This window comes from Spermophilus citellus, assembly GCF_964194105.1.
Source record: "Spermophilus citellus genome assembly, chromosome: 14".
Taxonomy (NCBI): Eukaryota; Metazoa; Chordata; class Mammalia; order Rodentia; family Sciuridae; genus Spermophilus; species Spermophilus citellus.
The window spans coordinates 70,309,542-70,334,403 of NC_138194.1; the positions used below are offsets into that span (position 1 = coordinate 70,309,542).

General features: G+C 43.1%; 1 protein-coding gene across 3 annotated transcripts in view; it reads right to left on the reverse strand.

Moving 5' to 3' along the window:
• The window catches only part of NCALD (neurocalcin delta), a 410,740-nt gene extending 387,479 nt beyond the window's left edge, over positions 1-23,261 (reverse strand). Inside the window, exon 1 of one of the 3 annotated variants that reach the window (XM_081266720.1) lies at positions 23,172-23,261. The gene's annotated coding sequence lies outside the window, so the exon portion shown is untranslated. Of the gene's footprint in view, positions 1-22,345; positions 22,363-23,171 lie in introns of those variants that run through there. The other 2 variants (XM_081266719.1, XM_081266721.1) reach the window with 2 other exon arrangements.
• Between the last annotated feature and the right edge of the window lie 1,601 nt (positions 23,262-24,862).

Genomic DNA, 24,862 nt, shown 5'->3' on the forward strand with positions numbered 1-24,862 from the left:
GGCCCTCTACCATACACTGCTGGCTATGGGAAATCCGAAGTCAGAGTGCATGCCTGCTCCAAAGGCAGTGCTACAGTTTGTAATGGGAATGGGCTCTGAAGACAGACTTAGGTTATAATTACCTACAGGCTGTGTGATTTGGAGCAGGTTGAGCATCTGATGCCTCATTTTTTTTTTTTTTTTTTTTTTTTTTTTTTTTTGCTTTGGGCCCTTATGTAGGGGAGGGAGGGCGACTGCTTTAGATGATACTGATGAGGCAACCAAGATGCCAGTGAAGAGGTAATTCATTTCTTTCTGCTTTTCTGCCATGTTGTAATGCCACCAAGGTGCCCTCACCAGAGGACAAATAAATGGAGTCCCCTCATCTTAAGACTTTCAGCCTCCAAAACTGCAAACTAAATAAATATCTTTTCTATATAATGCACCCAGTATGGGATATTCTGTTATGCAACACAAAAGAGACTAGGACAAGGATAATTTGATGTTTTAGAGTAAAAATTATCCATAGTAAGAGAGGGCCCCTTTCTTAGGCGTGTGTAGGGGTTTGGCGTGTTTTGTGTTCAAATAGCATGTTTTAAATATTCCTCCCATAATGAGATATTGCCTACCTTAGGAGTCCACACTACCCTGAGATGGGAGTCAAGAATCTGCCTTTGCAATCTATGATAAGCCACAGGCCAGCATCATTCTGAATGGAGAAAAATTGAAGGCATTCCCTCTAAGATCTGGTACAAGACAGGGATGCCCTCTTTCACCACTTCTGTTCAACATAGTCCTCGAAACACTGGCCAGAGCAATTAGACAGACGAAAGAAATTAAAGGCATAAAAATAGGAAAAGAAGAACTTAAATTATCACTATTTGCAGACGATATGATTCTATACCTAACAGACCCAAAAGGGTCTACAAAGAAACTATTAGAGTTAATAAATGAATTCAGCAAAGTGGCGGGATATAAAATCAACACGCATAAATCAAATGCATTCCTGCATATCAGCGACAAATCCTCTGAAACGGAAATGAGGACAACTACTCCATTCACAATATCCCCCCAAAAAATAAAATACCTGGGAATCAACCTAACAAAAGAGGTGAAAGACCTATACAATGAAAACTACAGAACCCTAAAAAGAGACATAGAAGAAGACCTCAGAAGATGGAAAAATATACCCTGTTCATGGATAGGCAGAACTAACATCATCAAAATGGCGATATTACCAAAAGTTCTCTATAAGTTCAATGCTATCCCAATCAAAATCCCAACAGCATTTCTTGTAGAAATAGATAAAACAATCAGGAAATTCATATGGAATAATAAAAGACCCAGAATAGCAAAAACAATGCTAAGCAGGAAATGTGAATCAGGCGGTATAGCGATACCAGACTTCAAACTATACTACAGAGCAATAGTAACAAAAACAGCATGGTACTGGTACCAAAACAGGCGGGTGGACCAATGGTACAGAATAGAAGACACAGTAACCAATCTGCAAAACTACAACTATCTTATATTTGATAAAGGGGCTAAAAACATGCAATGGAGGAAGGATAGCATCTTCAACAAATGGTGCTGGGAAAACTGGAAATCCATTTGCATCAAAATGAAACTGAATCCCTTTCTCTAGCCATGCACAAAAGTTAACTCAAAATGGATCAAGGAGCTCGATATTAAATCAGAGACATGGCGTCTGATAGAAGAAAAAGTCGGCTATGATCTACATACTGTGGGGTCAGGCTCCAAATTCCTCAATAGGACACCCATAGCGCAAGAGTTAACAACCAGAATCAACAAATGGGACTTACTCAAACTAAAAAGTTTTCTCTCAACAAAAGAAACAATAAGAGAGATAAACAGGGAGCCTACATCCTGGGAACAAATCTTTACCCCACACACTTCAGATAGAGCCCTAATATCCAGAGTATACAAAGAACTCAAAAAATTAGATAATAAGATAACAAATAACCCAATCAACAAATGGGCCAAGGACCTGAACAGACACTTCTCAGAGGAGAACATACAATCAATCAATAAGTACATGAAAAAATGCTCAACATCGCTAGCAGTCAGAGAAATGCAAATCAAAACCACCCTAAGATACCATCTCACTCCAGTAAGATTGGCAGCCATTAAGAAGTCCAACAACAACAAGTGCTGGCGAGGATGCGGGGAAATGGGTACACTTGTTCATTGTTGGTGGGACTGCAAATTGGTGCAGCCAATTTGGAAAGCAGTATGGAGATTTCTTGGAAAGCTGGGAATGGAACCACCATTTGACCCAGCTATTCCCCTTCTCGGTCTATTCCCTAAAGACCTAACAAGAGCATGCTACAGGGACACTGCTATATCGATGTTCATAGCAGCACAATTCACGATAGCAAGATTGTGGAACCAACCTAGAAGCCCTTCAATAGATGAATGGATTAAAAAAATGTGGCATTTATACACAATGGAGTATTACTCTGCAATAAGAAATGACAAAATCATAGAATTTGGAGGGAAATGGATGGCATTAGAGCAGATTATGCTAAGTGAAGCTAGCCAATCCTTAAAAAACAAATGTCAAATGTCTTCTTTGATATAAGGGGAGTAACCAAGGACAGGGTAGAGACGAAGAGCTGGAGAAGAAGATTAACATTAAACAGGGATGATAAGCGGGAGGGAAAGTGAGAGTTAAGGGAAATTGCATGGAATTGGAAGGTGAGCCTCAGGGTTATACACAATTACATATAAGAGGAAAGGAGGAGTAGGAGAAAAATTATATAAGTGGAAGAAACGATTTATAGTAGAGGGGATGGAGAGAGAGAAGGGGAGGGGAGGGGAGGGGAGGGGAGAGGGGACAGTGGAGAATGGGATAGACAGCAGAATACATCAGTCACTAGAAAGGCAATTTGTAAATCAATGGAAATGTAACTGATGTGACACAGCAATCTGTATACGGGGTAAAAATGGGAGTTCATAACCCACTTGAATCAATCTGTGAAATATGGTATATTAAGAACTATGTAATGTTTTGAACAACCAACAATAAAATAATTAAAAAAAAAAAAAAAAGAATCTGCCTTTGCAGGCTACCTTGCACCAGCGGGGCAGGCATGTGGCCAGTTGCTCCATCATCAGCCACAGCCACGAAGAATTGCTTTTCAGAAGAGAGGGAGGGGAAGGAGGTTCCCTGCAGAATTCACTATGGTGGGGACTGGTGAAGACGGCAGAGATACTCAGCTCGCAAAAAAAAAAAAAGTGTGTTAGGGTTTCCAAAGGTGGACCCTACTTGGTGGTACCAGCAGAGGCACCTTTGCTCAGTGGAGGCCACACTGGGATCCCCACGGAGCCACCAGTATTGGAATTTGTGGATCGCTCCTGGCTACATGTTCTCCAAGCCTGACTCTGTTCCCCCTAGAAAGGATATTAAGGAGAGCTCCTTAATATCCTTTTAAAGCTCTCTTTCTACTCACCCTAGCCACAGTAGGGGCCCTGTCATTTGCAACTGAAAACCTCAAAACACCTTGTCACCAAATAATACTTGCACCAAGAAAATCAAGAGAGGGGAAAGATATTCTTTCTGGCTTGTGAGAGGACTTTTTTTTTTTAAATCTCATAAATTCAAAATTTTAAATAAGTGAAAGAAATTAAGGCAACCATCTGCAAATTTTGCCAGGCAAAATAAACTGACAAATTGTTCCAAAAGACATCTGGGTTCATTGCAAGTTGAGTTAGCACAGGGAGACAGCAATTACATTAACATAAAGTTGTGTCTGCACACACACACACACACACACAGACACACACTGCTACTTAACATCTGAGGTTGCACAGAATCAACCTAAATCTGCCAACAGGAAGACCTGCTGGCTAAACCTCTACAGGTGGCTCCAAGTTCCTGATTTATAGTTAAAAACCAAGCAATTATTTCCCAGTGGGTATCAAGATCATTGATACATAAACAGGATATTTCAATAATTAGATGGATAAACTAAATTCTAGGCAGGCTAAGATTTTACACAAAGCCTTTTTGTAATTCACCAAAGTCGTTTCAGTACCAGAACAGTTTAGACTTCAAATAGAGGGTATCTAGCAAGAGCCGTTGACGTCTTATCCTGCTACTTGATCAAAAATCAAAGATAAAACCATCCTGTGACTGGCTTTCTTAAAAAGATGCCGATCTTATTAGCAATTTCATTTCCTAGCATCATTTTTCAGGATCATAATTTTAGAAACAAGAAGATCTAGGCCCTTCCCAGCACTTTAGGTGTTTTAGTCCTTTAGATTTGTCATGGATAAAGAAGAGTACAACCATGGCCCAGGGTGGGGCTTCCAAATCTTCATTACAGATGTTCAGTTATTTGAAATCAATCTGGAAGTGGTCAGTAGTGACACAGGTTGTTCTTGCAGGAACAACAGTCATTTCCATTTCTGGTACTAACATCGCGATTGTCACTGAGACCAGGTGGCCCCATCCCCCATCCATGTGCTTTATAGGGTGTGGGTGTTACTCCCTCTCAAGGGACAAGCATAGTCAAGGCCTGACCAATCTCCCTAGTTGCCTCAGTTGGTTAAGAGATAAGCATGTAACCAATTCAGGGTGATGAGAACAAAACCTAGGAATTCTGCTCTAACTATGGCAAAAGAGAAGCTCTCTGCTAGGGTGGCTCAGCTAACAGATAAGCCTGCAGCTGGTGGTGCCATTTTTATATTGTGAAGTGAGGTCCTACCTGTGGATGAAACCAATCCAAAAGACACAGAGCCAAGAAATGCCAAAAGATAGATTCCTGATTATATTTGTTGGAGACCCAGATCCAACCAAGCCTTTACCTTTACAGTTACATGAACCAATCTGACTTTTTTCTGAACCTCTTTGAATTAGGTTTCTATCATTTGCAACCTAAAGAGAAACATATTATATGGATTATAGAGATAGATTAAATTTTAAGTTGAAACTTTATGAAGATATCAAAAATGTTTATTAAAGTATAAAATGAGTTAGTTCCAGAGATATTAATTTTCTGCCATGAACTACTTCGCATTCCTGTATGCACTGTCATACCCACTATCCCCTGTTCAGGAAAATGGCACTGGGGAAGTCTGTCCATGTGGCAGCCACAGATGGACCTAGGCTGGACACATAATGGCAGATGATTACTTTGCTGGTAGGCTCCAGTGGCACATGTGGCCTTGGATCAATGAGTTGGACCAAAAGGAACCTCTTGCTTAATGGATCAGAGTCAGGAGATACCCAGGGGGACCACAGTCTGAGGCTGCAACCTTATGGGTTTGGTTGACCATACAGGGCCCAAATGTAAGATGAAGAAATAGGAAAAGGTATGAGAGAAAAAAAAATGGGCTAATTGAGCAGAGACCACATGACCTCTGAGAAGGAAAATGAGTCCACTCTCAATTGTCTAGTCCTTTGTTGTGGGCCCTATGAGCCTCAGCTACACTTTGACTCAGGGTCACAGAGGACTGTCCAGGGACAGAGCATCAGTGGTTAAGAGACCATGGCTCCAAAGTGGCTGTGGCTCCACAGGGACCACCAAGATGTGAATCCTCTCACTTACCCCTCACATGCCTTCTGGGCCTGCTCCTCTTTAGTGCAGTGGGGTAACACAGTACCCCAAGGTGGGGGAAGAAGATTCCACAGGACACTATATTCAGAACAGTGTCTGGCACATAGTGAGGAACAAGTAACTGATAGCAGTCATCATTGTTATAATGAGCCCCTTTTCCTTGAATTAATTTGAGTAACATCCCAGTCCTTGGCTTCTGAGAGGGGCCAGTCTAAGCAACAATTTACTAAATGGTTAGCTTAAATATCGACATATTGTCATGCAGTATATATAAACTATTAACACATGGATAAAGCTACAGTGCAAAAATCCTCTTCAATAAGGGGAACCTCTAGCCATGGATGGCATGAGAAAGTATCTATGATGTGTTCAGACATGTGGACTGGCCTCTGCCCTGGTCCTCGCTCTTGCTGCCTGCAAGGATCTCTCAGGCCTAGTTACTTTCTTATACCAGGGCTAATAAACCAGCGTCCAAGACTGCCCCGCATCTCCTCTGTTGCATTCTCCTGCCCCAGCTAGCTCTGCAGCTCCTGTTCTTGCAGGGGAGGCGCCTGGTGTATAGTGCACAGACTCTGCAAAAGGTGCAGATGCTGTAGAAATAGGAGAGTTTCCATAGAGCGTGTAGGCTTTCAGTACAAAGGAAACAGCTTCGCCAAGTCCAGAAGCCTTCTCTCATTACTCAAACCGCTGTCCTATGATTGCTTCCTGTTTCAAGTGGGCCCACCCCTTCTGAGGTTGGAAAAAAAAAAATTCACCTAGAGGCTGGAGTGCCTTACTCTTTAACCGTTTTGTCTCCTTCTGTGAAAACTACACAAGCAACTACACAGACTTTGTCCCTTTCTAAATAAGTACTGTTTAATCAACATGAACTGCTGATCTGTGTTTTCCGGCCCTAAAGAAAGATGATACAAATCAACTTGCAAAGAACCCTTCTATTTCAAAAATATGTTTCCACAAGAAAAAAAAAAAAGCAGAAATTTTATTCTTCAAATCTTGTTCCACAAAATGCATTAATAGTAAAAAGCAAGGGCTGGGGGTGTAGCTAAGCGGCAGAGCACTTGGCTAGCATGCATGAGGACCTGGGTCAACCCCCAATACTGTTTAAAAAAAAATAGAAGTTTGATTCCTTAAGGAAGAAAATAAAGGCCTTACACAGAGACACTAACATATTAGATTTTGCATTCTTTGCTAAAAGGCAATAATCAAGAAATTTGATCTATACTCCCAAGGTCTTTCTTCCTCCCTTCTGGTAAAATCAGGACATGAATATTTTAGCACAATCGCTACTCTAAAAACCGAAGAACTCGAGTACTCAGAGCTCAGAAAAGGGCTGAAAGCAAGAAGACTGTTCTGCTCACGACAAGTCAGGGACAGGGGTGACCCTGGCTGGCATAAGCCCATTCTTTTGTTCTCAGAGCCTGCCGCTTGACTTACAAGCTGACCATGTTCTAAGTTTCTTCCCAAGCTGAAAGGTTGAGAGTTTGGCATGTTGAGCAAATGTGTAGCACTGACTTACATCGCCCGAAAGAGGGCGTCCTCACCAACCAGAGGGTTCCTGGGGAGCCACAAGGTTCAGTCCTGATGATTAGGTACTATCCAGCTACAGCTTGTGACCTTCCTTTATGGAAATGCAATAGGGTTCCAGATAATGCAGAAGGCTCAAAACACCTCTGACCCTACAGGAATGTCACCAGTGCCAAGACACCAGTGGTGGCCAAAGCTGTCTTTCTTTCCTTACTCCACCCAGGCTGACCTGCTAGAGGAAATCTCAAGTGGTAAGAGGGGCAGGAGGGGTCCTTCCTGCCCCTCTTCCTGGTCCCCACATGTCCACCCGCAGAGACGCAGAAAGCAGGAACTAGAAGCCAGCAGGGTGGAGCCCAGGGCTGCAGAGCACAGCAGGGGGAGGGCAGTGAACCGCTGAGCCTTGGCTGGCCAGCTCCCTGCCTCAGCTGGGACAGCATGCTGCTAGCTAGTTGCTAGCTAGTTTCCAGAGTCGTTGCTAAGTGCTATACATATTGCAAACATAAATAGTTACAAGTTTGGAATACACAAAAGTACACATCAGTCAGCTGGGGGTCAGGGGTGGGGGCTTTCAAAGTTTCTAGGTTTATTTTTAGATCCTGGTTGACCAAATGAGTAACCCAAATGACCAAAGGAAGGCAAGTTGGAGCTGAGAAGCACAGTTAAAAACAGAAGACACAGACACCCAGGATCTCCAAGCCCATCTTAGCTTATAAAGTATGCATCAGCTGCCGGTCCTCAGGTGTTTTAAATACTCCAGAGGAGTTCTCCAAATAGGATGCAGCATTCAATGCACTCCTCAAACCTACGGGACTGCAGACACCCTCCCCTATCCCTGGAATCAGGGTAGAGTGAGTGCAATATAGAATATTGATATTCCTCCATAGAAGGCTGAAGTCAATAAAAGAAACAAAAAACAGGCAAAAGTAATGAGTGTAAACGTTTGAGGAAAGGAAAAGTGCTTTATTCACCTCATATTTCCTACAACATCTGGCACCGTGCCTCAGACAGAGCAGGCATACAATAAATGTTTGTTAAATAACAATTATGCTACCGGAAGAACCTTTATTTCTAGGCAAACTTCCTGAGATTTTCCACATGGTGATCAAGGTAGCCAACCAGAATAGAAGTTTCAAAGATAAATGTATCAATAAAAAAGAAAATTGGAAGACCAGAACAACATAAAATAATATAACGAGCAAACATAAAATAATATAATGAGTGAACATAAAATAACATAAACATAATATAACATAATAATCATTGGATTGAAAAGCAGGAATAACTCTGAATGAACCACTGAGATTTGCTTGGCCCCTGAAGCTATAAAATGAGATGTTTTTGTGGCCCTCCCATCTGGCAAGACAGTGGGATGAATGAGCAGTCCTGCTCAGAGGCCCTGTGCTTCTAGGACAGCAGGTCATAGAACAGTGTTATTCAGGTTATGAAGCAAACATCTGGAGTCCAAGGAGATCAAGTAATTCTCAGTATAACCACCTAATTCTAAGTAAATGCAAAATCTTCTTTCCCTTAGAAAAAGACCCTCAGATCGTAGACTCACTAGTTTATAGTTGGAAAAAACATGTGCATGAATAAGAGATATCATTTGCTTTATAGAAATGCAAAGTTTTTCTTTGTTTTTAAAGCACCATTCGTTAAAGGATGATAGGTCAATTGACTAGTAAGTTAAAGAGGAAAAATAATCAGTGTGGATCCTCATTTCCTCTTGATTCTACAACAAGATTATTTATAATAATTTTGATTAACTAATACTTTTTTGAAGATAAGGATTTTTTTCATAATCAACAGACTACAGGGCTGAGTATCTTAGTAAACTGTGAAGCAGCAGAGCAGGCTTTCCTAGCAGTGAAAGAAATTGCAGGGGAACAATGTCAGTCTGTGCCAAATGGTCAAGAGATACATTGGAGAGTTATTTCAAGGAAATGTGCCAAAGATATTTTATTATATGCTGTTGAAGATCTTTGCCCATGATATATATTTTAAGTGAAAAACAAAGCAAGGTACAGAATAATATCTTTACTATGGGTCTAAACCCCCACTTGTTTCTGTGAAAAGACATACATTTGTCCCTTGGTAACCATGGGGTATTGGATTCAGGGTTCCCCAACCCCCATGGATACTAAAACTTTTATATAAAATGGTGTGTTGATGGCTTATAACACATGTGTATTCTCATATATACTTTAAATCATCTCTCGATTACCCATAATAACTAATGTAGTGTAAATGTCATGTAGATGTTATACTGTATTGTTTAGAGAGGAATGACCCCCCAAAAAAGTCTGTACATGTTCAGTACAGATTCAATTCTATTTTTCCAAGATTTTCTATCCAAATTTGGTTGAGTTTGTGGATACTAGCCTGCAGAAATGGAAGTTTAACTTTATTTGTATGCACAAGCACAGAGAAAGGAAGAGAAACCCACTTTGGTCCTTGATACTGGTTCCCTGGGAGGCTTGGCATGAGAGATGAAACAAGGGAGCTGGGCCTTTGTGTATCTGTGTCCTGAGTTGTTTCTTTCATTATCATAAGCATATATCACTTTTGTAATTTGGGTAAAAAATAATTTTGACTGATATTAAAATATCTAAGGACAAAGAACATATAAATGAAAATTAGGAAAAGAAGAAATGCAACTAGTGTAGAATAATATAAAAAAATCATCACTAGTAATCAAAGAAGCACAAATGAAAAGAAAATATGTTTGGTTGCCAAATTAATAAAAATATTTCAAAGTGATTATAGTCAAGGTAAAGGTAAAGAAAATGAAATCAACACAAACAATATGGGTGGCTTTAATCCATTTGGAAAACAAATTGACAAAATGCATTAAGATGTTCAAAACTTTAACTTACTAAACCCACTGGAACTATATCCCAGAATAATCATTCATATATATATATATATATATATATATATATATATATATATATATATACAAAAATTATAATAGCAAAATTTCTTTTTTAATTTTGACCAAATAACCAAAATATAATAAGTAAACGGAGATATATGCATCAAATAGAATATGATATATCCAATAAAGCATTGTATAAAAATGTTATAAAATAAAATGCAAAGTGCTTGGGATATACATGAGAAAAAACACGTGTAAAAATACATATAATACAACCAGAAGGATGAGAAGTTATACTAGTTATGTATGATGTGTCAAAATGCATTCTACTGTCATATATAACTAATTGGAACAAATTTTTAAAATAATAAAAAAAAAAAATAGAATAGAAAAAAAAACCAAAAAAATGTATAAACGTGACTATGTAACTAAGAAAAAAAATCTCAGTAAGGAATAATGAAAAGAAATACTCTTGGTTACCTTTGAATATTTGGATTAGGGGTGATTTTTTTCCCCCTTTTTAATTTTCCATATTGTACAGACTTTATTTTATGACAACACCTAACATTTATCATTATGGGGCAACGGAACAGAGGAAACTGCCCAAGGTCTGAGGAACATATTTAAAGTTCTTCCTGTTGCTTTCCCAAGCCAACTTCAGAGGCTGGGGCAGCTTCTGATTCTCACTGCTTGTCCTTTGGCCCCTCATGGAAATGGGCGTCTTGTCTTCCACAGGCGAGGGTGGGAACGCAGCATCACAGACTTCCCACATCCCCAGAGTCCCCTTCCAACAAGTCACAGAGCAAAATCAAAGAGCTTTTCCCTAACTGTCCCATTAAAACACTCAGATCCATTTCTAAAGAGACATGCACTGGCGTGTGTGTGTGTGTGTGTGTGTGTGTGTGTGTGTGTATAAAGAGAGAGAGAGAGACTTCCTCCCTTCTTTCCCTGTCCTCAAGGGCAGGCAGATAAACTCTAGGATAATGATGCAGTAATCTGTCTTCAAAAACTACTGGAATAACAATGCAAAAGAGTGAAGACTAAAGGAACCCCAATTTAAAATTGCATATAGAGCAATTTTAAATAACATTCAAGCCCATCCCACCTCTCAAACTTGCCATAGAATCCAAATTAATGATCTCAGATCCTTACCTACAGTATTTCACCCCTAACCTAATACTAAATTAGACCATGCATGCAATGCTCAGATAAACATTCAAAATGCCTGACGCAGTACCACAGGCGTGTATCATATATAAATGGTATGCAAACATCACAAAAATCTTTACATAAAAAACAGTAAAAGAAAATACCCCAAATATTAACTCTGCCTGCATTGGAACATTTGAATTATGCATGGTAACCTTACAGTTATGGTCCTAAAAGTGTCAGGGCAAACTAGAGATTTTAATTTCAGAACTACAATAAATAACCAAAGGGTATTCACCATGGAAAGAAATTCTCTGAAATGTTTATAGAAGCAAAAGCATCTTAGTAAAGAAAAATAACAATCCTCCTGTTTTACCTCTTTAATAAATCCAAGTATTTGCAATATCTTATATAAATTGTTTTCTGAAAGGTGGACATACCTGTCTTTTTGATATTAAAGAGCAGACGCAGGATTTTTGCATGTGAGACACCACCTTGAGCTCCCAGGTTTGAACCTACTGAGCCCTCTCAATCTCAGGACAACCCTGTCACATGAAGATGCAAGCCCTAGGGGCTCTCACAGCAGCTAAAGTGTCCATACTAAGCCCCAAACCAGATTAATCCGGCTGCAAAAGAAACTTGTTCTTTCCACTACAGAACTATAGATTTCCTCCACTTTCTTTTCTTTTTTTTTTTTTTTTCTTACACCAAAAATACCCCTTGCCTCAGTTTTGGACAGCCTCTGAAAAATCAACAACTATCCACTAACCAAATGAATAGGAGCCATTCTGAATGAAGAAGGCACTAAATTACTATATCATCAATTTCAAACAGTTAAACAGTCTCCAAATTAGAACTACAGGAAGGAAGCTATACATGGCCTTCAGATAGGAGGAACAAAAAATAAATAAATAAATAGACCAATTAAATGGTCTAGTGGAGAAAAAGAAAGATATAGAAGGACCTAAAAATAGTTCCCATGTTATCTCTGCTTTAATAATAGCAGATTAGCATGCATTCTCTTGGAAATGTCACCCAGGCAACCAGAAATACAAAGACAGGGATGTTTGGGAAAATATACGTATATAAATCTATTTTTTGCCATCTTTTTAACAAAGATGATCACTGGCACAGGAAAAACTTAATTAGAAGACTATGTAAGAAGAAGAAAAGTAGATACAAAAGAAAGTTGTGTTAATAGATACTGAGTATACTTTCGAAGGGCAACAAAATATAGAAATAGGTCTCTCTATATAGGAGGCCCTGCCCTATTACCTCAAAATTGAGCTAACAATCTGGTAAGAGCATTAAACATATTTTCCTCTTTTCCAAAACTCACATTTTTATCTCATAAACCAAAGGCAGGTTCTTTCTTTCTTTCTTTTTCCTAAGAAAGGTAGATTGGCAAATTTTAAAAACACATTTGGAAAACTACATATGTCCCATTCAACTAGGGTGACAAAATGTCCCTGTTGGCCTAGATTGCTTCCCTGCTTGCTGGGAGTGTCCCTGTTGTTCTGTTGTAATCCTTAGAAGGCTCTCCTCTTTCCCAATGAAAAGGTTACTGGTGGGAATGAAAAAGTACACAGTCACCTTATATTTAGACACAAAAATATTTCTTGAGCACTTATGATGTGCTACCTATTAGGATGGGTTGTAAGATTAGTAAAAATGAAAAAAAAAGAAAAGAAAAAGAAAATTATAAGATGGGAACAAGCTCAGAACAATCTAGTTGAGAAGACAGAAATAACACCTGGAAATAACAGTGAAATGGTGAAAAATTGGTGATAATTGGTGCAGTCTTAGTTCAGCTCAGAAACAAAGTAGAGAGTGCATCCCATTAGGTGGGTCCCTCCACAGAACTCAAGACAAAAGCAACCATGCTTCTTGAGCACTTCCCGTATACCAGGCACCTGCCAGGCATCATGCCACCTGATCTCACATTATGCCCAAAACAACCCTGAAAACTATCATTTTGCCCATTTCACAGATGACGTAACTTGTTCCAGTGCATCTCAGAGAATTCCAGAATGTCTGACTCTCAGGCACAAGTTCTCTATCACTGTGGATGTACATAACCTATGCTATTGTTTAGATCTGGAATGTTCCTCCAAAGCCCTTGTGTTAAAGGCTTAGTTCTCAGCCTCCGATCCTATTGGGAGGTAGTGGACTAGTCACGGACTCTAAGTAGTAGGGCCTATAGAGGGAGATCCACCAATCATTGGGGACATGTACTTAATGGTGTCCCAGACACTGGGACCCAGCCCCTTCCTCTTCTCTCTTTGCTTTGTAAGCAGCTTCCTCTGCCACACTCCCAGCCCCAAAGCAACAGGGCCAACCAACTATGGACTGAAACCTTCAAAACCATGAACCAAAATAACCTTTCCTCTTTTTAAGTCGATTATCTCAGACATTTTGCTACAGCCATACAGAGTTGACTAATACAACCCAATTTCAACCTCCTAGAAGCTGGTCTAGTTACTTATTACCATAGCCATCAGCTTCCCTTTCTGCCCTGCAGCAGCATAAGGTATAGTCAAACCCTGGCACAGAATTGTTGGGTCACTTAGGACCCAGGCAGGAAACTAAAGAGGCTGTTCTTTAGTCCTACTGAAGAGTCCTAGTTAAGAAGCTATTGAGAAGAAAGTAAGAAAGGGTTTAGGAAAGTAACTGGGGCTGCAGCCCTCTAAGTTAGTAATAGCAGGAAGCAAATATCACCCCTCAGCCTGAAGGCATCAGGGGACAGAATGGCTAAAGAGACTCAAAGAGGGTGACTGTATAGACAAGACAGCTGGCAGGAGCTGTGGCCCGTGGCACACAGACACAGCCAACCTGCGGCATGCAACCTAGCAGAGAGAGTAGGGAAAAAAGATGCCTTCCCTTATCCTCCTCCTTCCCTCCCATCTCCTGCTGGACCTACTAGTGGCCAAATCATACTCAAAACCAGAAGATAAAAACAGCCATTGATGCCAATGGAGATTGCCTCTCAGGGCACAGATCCAGGCAGAGAAGGAGCCAGCCACAGGGCTGCAGAGGGCCACAGGGCTATCTAGTCCACTGGCTGTCCTTCTCCATGCAGAGGAGCTGTGCTATAACTGAAGCAGAGACAGTTGGTCTGGTCACTCTTTGAGAGATAAGGTACCAGAAGAAGACAGGGCCCTGGGCAGCAAGATGCCAGGCACAGCATAGCTGTGAGGCTAGGCCAGCTACCCAGGCATTCAGCCTGTACGGTGGTTTAGTGTTCTACCATCACCATCTTGAACTTCTTCATATTGTTCTAAAACATGGCCTCACATTCTCACTGTGCTCTGAACCCCATGAATTATGTTGCTGGTCCTCTGCAAGGAAAACCATTTTCTTCACTAGATGTAATTAAATTCTATAAGTATCACAGTATTCCAGATACACCATTCAAACCAACAGGATCCAAAGTAACAATCATGCAAAAGAATTAATGATACAGTAGCATGTGTAACGTGATAAAATGGAGGTGCAGTTTACCTTTCTTTTTTCTTTCCTTCCTTTGCTTTCTCTCCTTTGACGTCAAGCAGTAAAGTGGCCAAGAAACCTAAATTAACCATCCCCTACAGAGAAACAGACCTTAATTACAATGGCCTCTCCATAGCACCCTGTGAAAGGGTTTTGGTTCTTCCCCAGATAATGGGATCAGTGCAGACAACCAAACAGAATAATTCATGCTCTGTAGTGGACTCACCTGCTGTACCCCATTTGATGGGGTGCCGTCTTCAAATTAGTTCGGTAATTGACAAAGCTACCCTTTACCTTGCCTGTGCTCCCATGTACACAGGCCCCAGTTCAGGACTTTGCATTGAAAATATATGGGTAAAAGGCCTCCTGATGGGCCAGCAGCATTTGCAAATAATATTTCTAAGATGCCTTCTAAAAGCCTAGAAACTTGAGCCTATATTGCTTCTGCTTCTCTTTCTTGAAATATTCCAACATCCGAAGCCTCCCTCAGAGTAATTATATTTCTGAAAGCATTTGGGAAAACCCCAGGTGAGAAGCCAGACAGGCCAGTAGCTGCCCTTTCTCCCATTCATTCCCTCCAAGGCCATCTAGCAAAGTCAAGCACAAAAATCTTTCAGCCAAGACAGAGATCAAACTGGCTTTTGACATCCTCTTTCACTCATTCCTTCGCTTTAGAAATACAGGATGGTTGATTTTGTTTTAAGTGTTTGTATCTTTGTTGTTTGAAACTAGAATCAAAATTCAAAGGAGTAAAATCAAAAGCATTTACAAAACCTCTACTGTGTCAAGGAAACTAGAATCCAGGGGGTAAATAAAATCTAGGGGCCCTGAAATGGAGAAAATCAGGAGTTGCAAAGTATACACTCCTGAGCTCCATAGTGGAATGAAAGTCTCTCCCCATCCCCACCAACCCCATGAAACATGTCTGAGCCTAATATCTGGAGCTAGAAAAATGTGCCCTTATTTGGGAAAAGGATCTTTGTAGATGCAACTAGGTCAAGGATCTTGAAATAAGATTATTCTAAATCCAATGACAAGTGTCCTTACCAAAGATGCACCAAGCCAGGTGTGGTGGTGCACACCTATAACCCCAGCTACTTGGGAGGCTGGGGCAGGAGAATGGAAAGCCTGAGGACAGCCTGAGCAACTTAGCCAGACCCTGTCTCAAATAATTTTTTTGTAAAGGGCTTTGGGTATGGCTCAGTAGCAGAGCACTTGCCCAGCATGCACAAGCCCTGGGTTCCATCCTCAGTACTGAAGTAAAAGAAGAAAATAAATAAATTTTAAAAAATGAATTCTTCCCTAGAGCTTCTGGTGAAATCTAGACCCTGACAGCGCCTTCATTTCAGAGGTTGAGCCCCCCCAACCTTGGGAGAATAGTTTCTGCTGTGACGAGTCCCCCAGTTTGTGGTAGTCTGTCACAATGCCACAGGAAACAAATAAAAGCTCTTGGCCCCGTCTCTCACTCAGGCCTCAGCTTCACAACTTTAGGGAACGGAAAATGTGCGGCCTTCCCAAGCAGCGCCTTCCGTGTGCACAGTGAGCCTGGTTCTGGCCCCAGAGCAGGTCTCACTGCTTTTCCCCCAGTGCAGGGTGTTGTGTTTGGGGACAGTAACATCACACTCCCACAGAGCTTTTTCAGGCCAGAGTCCTTCTGCCATGCCTGGGGGTTTGGGGTGAGGGGGGTGTCCACCTGCACCACACTAGACATCAGATTACCCCCAGAGAATCAAGACACACAGGTCAGAGGACCTAACATTCCAGATCCAGCCAGATACACAGAAGAAAGGCCCAATTACTTCCATTATTTGGCAGGCTCCAAATTTTACCAGCCCCTGCCCCACCCCACTCCTCCCTCCTCCTGTGGACCACAGATAGACCCTACTGTGGCAAGCTCTTCTGCCCTCTTGCTTCTATCTTCCGATTGGAAGGTAGGAACTATGGCAGATTAGAGGGTATTCATAAACCTAGTCAGGGATTTATTCCCCTGGATGTCTCCTGACCCTCTGGATGTCTCCTGGCCCTGACCCTCCACTGAAGAACACAGCACCTGCCTCCAAATCTTGCCATGCAACTCACCTCCCCAGAGCAGTTTCTGGATCTTCTCTCTCAAGTCACCCATTCAGAGCTTCATGCATTGCCAGCCACTTTCAGGGTTTCCCTAGCCTTGCCCACACCTGAGTGCACAGTCCCTTCATTACACTTTCTTCAGTTCCTCCAGATTGAGTGTGTCCATGGCCACACTTTTTCCACAAGGGACCCTGGAGGATAAATAGGGTTTACCAGAATTGACTGAATTAGTGCTTAGCACACCTGTAGGCATTTGCATTGATTATTATTGGCAAGCTCAGTCTGTCTGAGGAGCTCTTGACCATGAGTGATCATAATGCCCTATTTACTTCCCTCCCCAAGTTCAATACCTGTGGTGTGGTAACAAATGACAGATGTGGAGAAAGCTGTCAAGTTTGTTTTTATCTGGAGAATTAAAAGAAGCCCCTAACTCCTCTGCTGCCTTCCTGCTGTCCTCCCCATCTCTAAGGTCAGGATCCTCCTGATCATGCTATTGCTGCATGTGACAAAACTCAGTGTCTCCCCACACCCCCAGAATGAAGATAATAACCCCACCAATGGCCCTCAGGATCCAATTCCAACCTACCTCAGAGAACCTATTCACACCCATTAAGAGATGATTGTAAAAAAAAAAAAAAGAAAAAGAAAAGAAAATTGCTAATGTTAACCAGGATGTGGAAAGCTTGGAAACTCCGTGCCTTGCTAGTGGGTATATAAAATGGAAGCACCATAGAAAACAGTATGGATCCTTACCACAGGATCCAGCTATTCTACTTCTGAGTATAAACCCCCCCAAAAACGAAAGCCAGAACTTGAACACATATTTGTACACCCATGTTCACAGTAGCATCATTCACAATAGCCAAAAGTGGAAATAACCCAAGAGCCCATTGACAGATGAACGGATAAACAAAGGTGGTCTCTACCTACAATGGAATATTATTCAGCCTTATAAAGGAAGGGAATGTGGACACAGCTGCAATGTGGATGAACCATAAGGACATTATGTGACATGAGACAAGCCCATCACAAGGGGACAAACACTGTATGCTTCCACTTATATGAGGTACCTGAAGTAGTCAAATTCATAGAGACAGAAAGTAGATGATGGATACCATTGACCAGGGAACAGGGGGGCGGGAGCTGTGGAGTGGTATGGAGCTTCAGTTTGGGAAGACGAGGAAGTTCTGGAGGTGGGTGATGGGGATGCTTGCACGACAACATGATGTGCTTGATGCTACAGAACAGTACACTTAACCTGGTTAAAGTGGTAAATTTTATGTTATACATTTTTAACCACAATTGTTTTAAAAAATATATTCAATAAACAGTTCGTCCTTGCCTGTCACACAAAGCACATCACCAGGGCTACCTCAGTGATCAAAGGCCACTGTCTCCATGAAGTGGGCTCAGCTCTTGCACTTCCCCTACACACTCCCTGTTCTTGTCAATCTGTCCCCCATATTAATTCCTCAAAGATGGGGGACTCCTGTTCATCCTATATCCTGAGAACCTAACATGGGGTCAACCATGTAGGAACTGCTCAAAAATACTGTCTGAATGAGTGACTAAAAATCCACCCAGAGAAATCTTTGTCCTTTTTTTTTTTTTCCAAGTCCTGTAGGCAGTTAATACTTTAAATTTCTGGAAGTTACGTAGCCATATGTTCAGGAACAGAGAGAGTAGAGCTATGCACTAAAGTCACTTTAAATATTCTATTCACAAATAACTCTACAAGTGCATAAATTATGGAATTCAAATCAGAATCATTGTTCATTAGCCATGGGACCTTAAGTAAGTTATTGAATGTTCCTAAGCCTGCTTCCCTTATCTGTGAAGTAGGAATGCTAACAGAATTATAGCGAACATCTGTTGTTTTGCAATCCAAAATGTAGGAACCCACCTCCTGGTGACAGTATCACAATTTTCTGGCAGAGAAACACCCCTGCTCCTACTTCCCTACCTATGGCTGGCTCAGGGATGGTGTTTCAGTCCGCTTTTGTGTCTCTGAAACCAAAAGAACTGACAGAAAGAAAGTTTATTCAGGGTTCAGTTTCAGAGGCATCAGTCCACAGAGAGTCAGCTCCATTCCTTGGGGCCTGAGGTGAGGCAGGACGTCATGGCAGAAGGGTGTGGTGGAGGAAAGCAGCTCGAGACGTGGTCACCAGGAAGCAGAGAGCCAGCGCCACTCATCAAGGACAATATAACCCCAAGGGCATACCCCCAATGACCTACTTCCTCCAGCCACACCCTGTTCTCTCAATTACCACCCAGTTAATCCATCAGTGGATCAATCCACAGATTAGGTTCAAGCTCTCATAATCTAATCATTTCACCTCTGAACATTATTGCATTGTCTCATACATGAACTTTCGGGGGACACCACATATATAAATCATAACAGCCAGAATACGTGACCAAGCCCAAACCTAGTAGTATGTGGCACCCCAACCTAGAAAGAGACTCAGGATCTGGGCAATGCTCATGAACCTGAGCAAGTCATTGTGAGCAATGCTGGGACTGAGGTTCCTTCTTTCTGGCTGGATTTGAAGCCCAGATGATGTAAGGCTGAAGCTCTTTCAGTCATCCCACAATAAGATGAAGCCTAAAAAATGGTGCCACCTCCAAGGAAGAAAACCAAGTAAAACAGAGCGAGAAACCAGATCCTGCTAATGAAGCTTGAGCCCTGGATCAAGTCATACCTGAAGTGATCTTCTCTGAACTAAAGAGTTATAAGAGCAAAGATAACATTTCTTTTGGGATAAACTATTTTGAGTTTTAGGGTTTCTGGCACAACAGAATTGAGTCCCAATTAAAATAAGCATTTCCTAGAAAAGTTACTGCAAGGATTAAATGAAGTTCCCAATATAAAGCATGCATAGTGGACACTTGGTAAGTGGCAGATGTTTAAGTTATCTGCAGTGGTTGTTTATTGTTGTAGTACTGTTCCTGTCTTCTTCTAGGACCACAGTAATTGATGTGCTTTGTCTCTGACTTCTGCTTTCATTGTCCCCCAATGACACTCTCTAGGATAGGAATGGGGACAACAAAATCTGTCTGCCACTACTTCCTAATCCCCTCCTGACAGACATCACTATTGGACCACAGCATCCTTTCCTGCTGAGCCTGGATTCCTATTCAACTCAACGTTTCAGGTAGCCCCTACCAATCAATCAGAAAGGTCAATCAAAATGAAACAGATTTGTCTGACTCTGGTCTGGCAAATGGCAAAGTCTGTCTATAAAGAACTAGATAGAGTTTTGAATATGGTCTCTATCATATATTCTTCTTTATGTTTGTTTTGTTTGCAAGCCTTTAATAAAATATTTACAAACAGTCTTTGAGCCAGGCACGGTGGCATATGCTTGTAATCCCAGAAGCTCAGGAGCCTGAGGCAGGAGGATTGTGAGTTCAAAGCCGGCCTCAGCAAAAGCAAGATGCAAAGCAACTCAGTGAGATCCTGTCTCTAAATAAAATAGAAGATAGGGCTGGGGATGTGGCTGAGTGGTCAAGTGCCCCGAGTTCAATCCCCAGTACCAAAAATAAAAGTAAATACATAAATGAACTTTTTTTTTTTTTTTTTTTTTTTTGCTCTCTCAACTGTACAAAAACCTTCTTCTAGAGCCCTGAAACTAGATTGTGGCTGTCACAGGAACCGGCACATCTCATCTGCCTCCACATGGCTCCTGCAAGCCATGTGGTGTGCTCAGAGATACTGCCACCAGAGCCCCACAGGACACAAGGAATCGCCTAAAAAGTAACATGAGAACTTTGGTGAAGGGAATTTCCTGTTCTCATCAGAACAACCCCAGGTGAACTGAAATCCAAGATATAATCCAAGGATCAGATACAAGACCCATGTTTGTTGTACCTTCTCTCCTACTTCCAGAACCAAATTTACAGAACCAAATGACCCTTTCAAAGCATTGGACTCCCATCCCAGAGTCAAGTTTATGAGAGAAATAAAGAAACAGAAGGTTCAGTTCATCACATTTCTCCATTGTTACCCTGCCCCTCACGATTAAAAGAACAACCCTGAAATAATTAATTCCAAGATAGAATGTCATATTTCTTCTGAACAACCCTTGATATTTCCCAGCAATGGGGCTGGAGGGCAGGTACTGGGAATTAAACTCAGGGGTACTCGAACACTGAGCCACATCCCCAGCCCTATTTTGTATTTTATTTAGAGACAGGTCTCGCTGGGTTGCTTAGTGCCTCCCCATTGCTGAGGCTGGCTTTGAACTCGTGGCCCTCCTGCCTCAGCCTGCCAAGCTGCTGGGATTACAGGTGTGCACCACTGCGTCCAGCTCTAGCATTTTTTAATGGAGACAATTACATATAAAGATTAATTTGGTTTTCCTCTCTATTATTCTCCATTTTTGATTCTAGCTTGAATGAAAAGGACTGGATTTTGCTTCAATTATGTTCAATTATTCATTCAACAAACAATTACCTACACTCAGAATCCCCCTCTCAAGGCACTTGCAAGAAGGAAGACTAATACATAGATGATGAGCAGAGGAATGAGAGGAGTGTGTGCAGGGTGGCAGCAACTCAGTTACCTTGCAAGGAGAGAGTCCAGAGGTCTGCTGAAGAGAAGCAGCTGGGTAGGGAAGAGCAGACAGGATTGACCAACAAAAGGGGTGGGTGATAGGTGCTGAGCCCCAGTGGCTTGAGCAGAGGCTATATGTGAGGAGGCTTAAGAGGCTGATAAAAAGGGAGGGGGGAATCATGAACATCCTTAGAGTCCAAACTCTATCCTGAAAGCCACTAAAAACCTCCGAAGGAAATTAACCAGAATGACTGACTTTGATTTTTGTTTTCAGAATGAGTGACCACAGTTTGAAAGATGGACTGAAACAAGAAGGTCCTGATTGGGAGCAACTAGCCCAGTTTAAAGGTAATTGGAGCCATTCATGCTAAAAGCGATTAGGGTATGAACCAAATGGGTGACAGCAGGAAGCAGCAAAAGGGTCATACAGCAACAACAATAAAAATCAGAACAGCTCACACCTACACAAGGCTTACTCATGACAAGGCAGGATACCTGGTGCCTCTGTTTATCAACTTATTTAATCTTCACATCGAACCTGAGATAGGTTGGTTCCTATTAGCAATCTCACAAACAGATCAGGAAACCCAGAAGGAGTTAAGTAAGGATGTCTCGCAGCTATGCACGTTTAAACCCAGACATCTGGCTTCAGAACCCACACTCAGTGTCCACACTGGCTGCTCTCCTAGTGCAGATACAGACCGTGGTGCTCAGAACTGGACCTGGTTCCAGTGGTGAGACAGGGGAGACTGTCTGGGTCGAGCTTGTGGGCCTGAACATTGCCTTTCAATTTCTTAAGCCTCCTCTGAAACTTCCCCAACCCATGCACCCACATGCTCACCACCAGCCCCCTGTCCTTTTCGGTCCTCGCATCACTGCCTTGGCCATGAAATGCAAACGTCTCCCAGTTGGAGAGAAAACCTCACAAGCGTTGCCAGTTGGGTGTGGGAAAGCCCAGAGAGCGCCGCTGCTCTTGGAAATACAGCGCCTTGGGTCTGTAATTTTCAATCAGGCAGAACTGGGAAAACTTTGAGCAGGCTTGTGTGGTTTCCTTCTCGGAGAGCGAGTCCTCGGCAGCCCCACTTCTGAGCTCACACTACTTGCCTACAATGGACCACGCACCTTCAGTGGAGACTGGCGTTTAAGGACAGAAGCGTGCACCTGGCCAACCTGGTCTGGGCCTCCAACAGACCCACCCGCTGGTAGAAAGTGACCCTGGCGGGGAGATCCTAGCAGAACCAAATGGCGTTTTGCTCCCGGCACAAAAGTTAAAGCAAGCATCTGCAGCAAGAAACTTGTGTACTATTTCCTGCGGACAGGGAGACCTCCTGCCCCTCCCGGGCTGATACAACCCACTTTGCACATCCTGCTTCGCCGGGAGCTAAAAATAAATCGGTATGCACTGAAAAACACTCAAACACATCTCCCCAGAACACCCTTCCCGAGTCCCCGAAGGCAAGACAATCTTTCGGGTTCCGAATCCAAAATGCAGACCACTTCCTTGTCTGGATGCAACCAGCGCCTTTCCGTCGCTCCCACAGCCCCCTCCCCAGGCGTCCTCCCCTCGCGCCTGCCTCCTGTGGCCTCTCAGGGCCGACTCCCTAGGCCTGGGATCCCGCGGGTGCCCTAACCCTCACCCCCGGACCCCGGAGAGAGATGCTCCAAAAGTCCCCAAGCTCACGAACGCCCCCTTCCGACCCAGTGCGCCCCCAGCCTGCCTGCCCCGCGCGTCTCTGCGCTCCCTCCGCAAAGTTGCTCTCTCCTTTTCATCTGTCCATCCACAGGGTCTTTGATTTTGTTCGATTTCCCCTGAGAGGTGTTGGCGGAAGGACTGGGAAATGGACAAGGTGAATGGCACCTGGGAGGGGGCTGCCAGAACCAGCTTCCCAGAACCGCGCTCCTCGCGCCCACCCCCGATCCCACTGCGCCCCAAGCGCGGGGGTCCCACCAGCATCGGTTCCCGACGCTGGCGCCCCCGGCACACCCGCCCTGGCTGCAACTCCGACTCGGCTCCGGCTCCCTACAAGCGGAGGAAAGGCGCTGCGACTCACCGCCTCGGCCGCTCGCGGCGTCTGTGTCGCCGAGAGCGAGGCGGCGGCCGCGGCGGCAGAGCCTTCCCTCCGCCCGCCTCCCCCTGGACAGCTCGGCCGCCAGCCGCGCCCCCCTCCCCAGCCCCGCTCGCCGCCTCCCTCCAGGCGGCTGCGGACCCCCCCCTCCCCATTGAGGCCCCCCAGGCAGCTTCTCCCGAGAGGCCAGACCTCCTGGTGGCAGGGGTACCTAGCAGAGGCTAGTGTGCAGGTGCAGTGCCACCCCCACCTAGCCTAGTCCCCTAGTCCTCGCCCACTGCCCAGGCTTCTAACCAGGTAGACCCGCACTTTCCAAGGGATGCCATCTGCTTGCCTTTTCGGGTGATGGGTAGATCAAATTCAACCTAGAACACTTCCTTCCAAGCTTTGATTAGCCCCCCCCCCACCGGGGGTCCCTGCTCCCCTGCAGTGAAGTTCAAGGTAGCCTTGGAAGGCGTTTCAAAAAGGCTTTCAGATGTTTCCTTCCTGGGACCCAACAGGACCAAGAGAGAGGGGGCTGCTCTTGATTCCACCCAGAGCCTTCTGTGAACGGTTTAGGGGTGACATAACAAAAGCAGTCTAGGAGGGGAACATCTGAGGAGCCTCTCTTTTACCCCCACTGCCCACTGCAGAATGTCGCCAAACTTTCCATCTCAACTGAAGATAATGAGAAGCAAATGTTTTGTCAATTCGTCAACAGATATTTATTGAGTAGCTGCTGGCTGCCAGCACATGTTCCTATCTTGCCACTCATGACCTCTCAAAAAGTCACTGTAACTTCTTGTGTTTGTCGCTCCCAATGACATTTCCAGAATCCACCGAGGTCTCAACAGCAACTCGTCTTGCTCAGTTTAAAAAGTTGCCGGTTAGTCTTTTCCACATGCTCTTCCTTCCTGTTCTGTTCTTAGTTGTTCTCTTTATATCAAAGCAGACATTTGGCATTTGTTTTTTAGGGCTTGGCTAGCTTCACTTAGCATAATCTGCTCTAATGCCATCCATTTCCCTGCAAATTCTATGATTTTGTCATTTCTTAGTGCTGCATAATATTCCATTGTGTATAGATGCTACAGATAACAAAGACGAATGGGGGGAGAGAAACGGAGAGAGAAGGGAAAGCATATGGAAATGGTAGGAGACCTTCAAGGATACATAAAATTACAAGAGGCTATGAGGGGCAAGGGGGAGGGAAAAAAAAGGGAGAGAATTGAACAACAGCAGGGGAGATAGAGAGGGAAGATGGGAGGGGAGGGGAGGGGAGGGGTGATAGTAGGGGTTAGGAAAGGTAGCAGAATACAACAGACACTAATATGGCATTATGTAAAAATGTGAATATGTAACAGATGTGATTCTGCAATCTATATTTGGGGTGAAAATGGGAGTTCAAAACACAATTTGAGTCTAATGTATGAAAGATGATATATCATGAGCTATGTAATGCTTTAAATAATCAATTAAAAAAAAAAAAAAAAAAAAGTTGCCGGTTAAAAATAACAGCTGTCTGGGGCTGGGGATGTGGCTCAAGCGGTAGCGCGCTTGCCTGGCATGCGTGCGGCCCGGGTTGGATCCTCAGCAC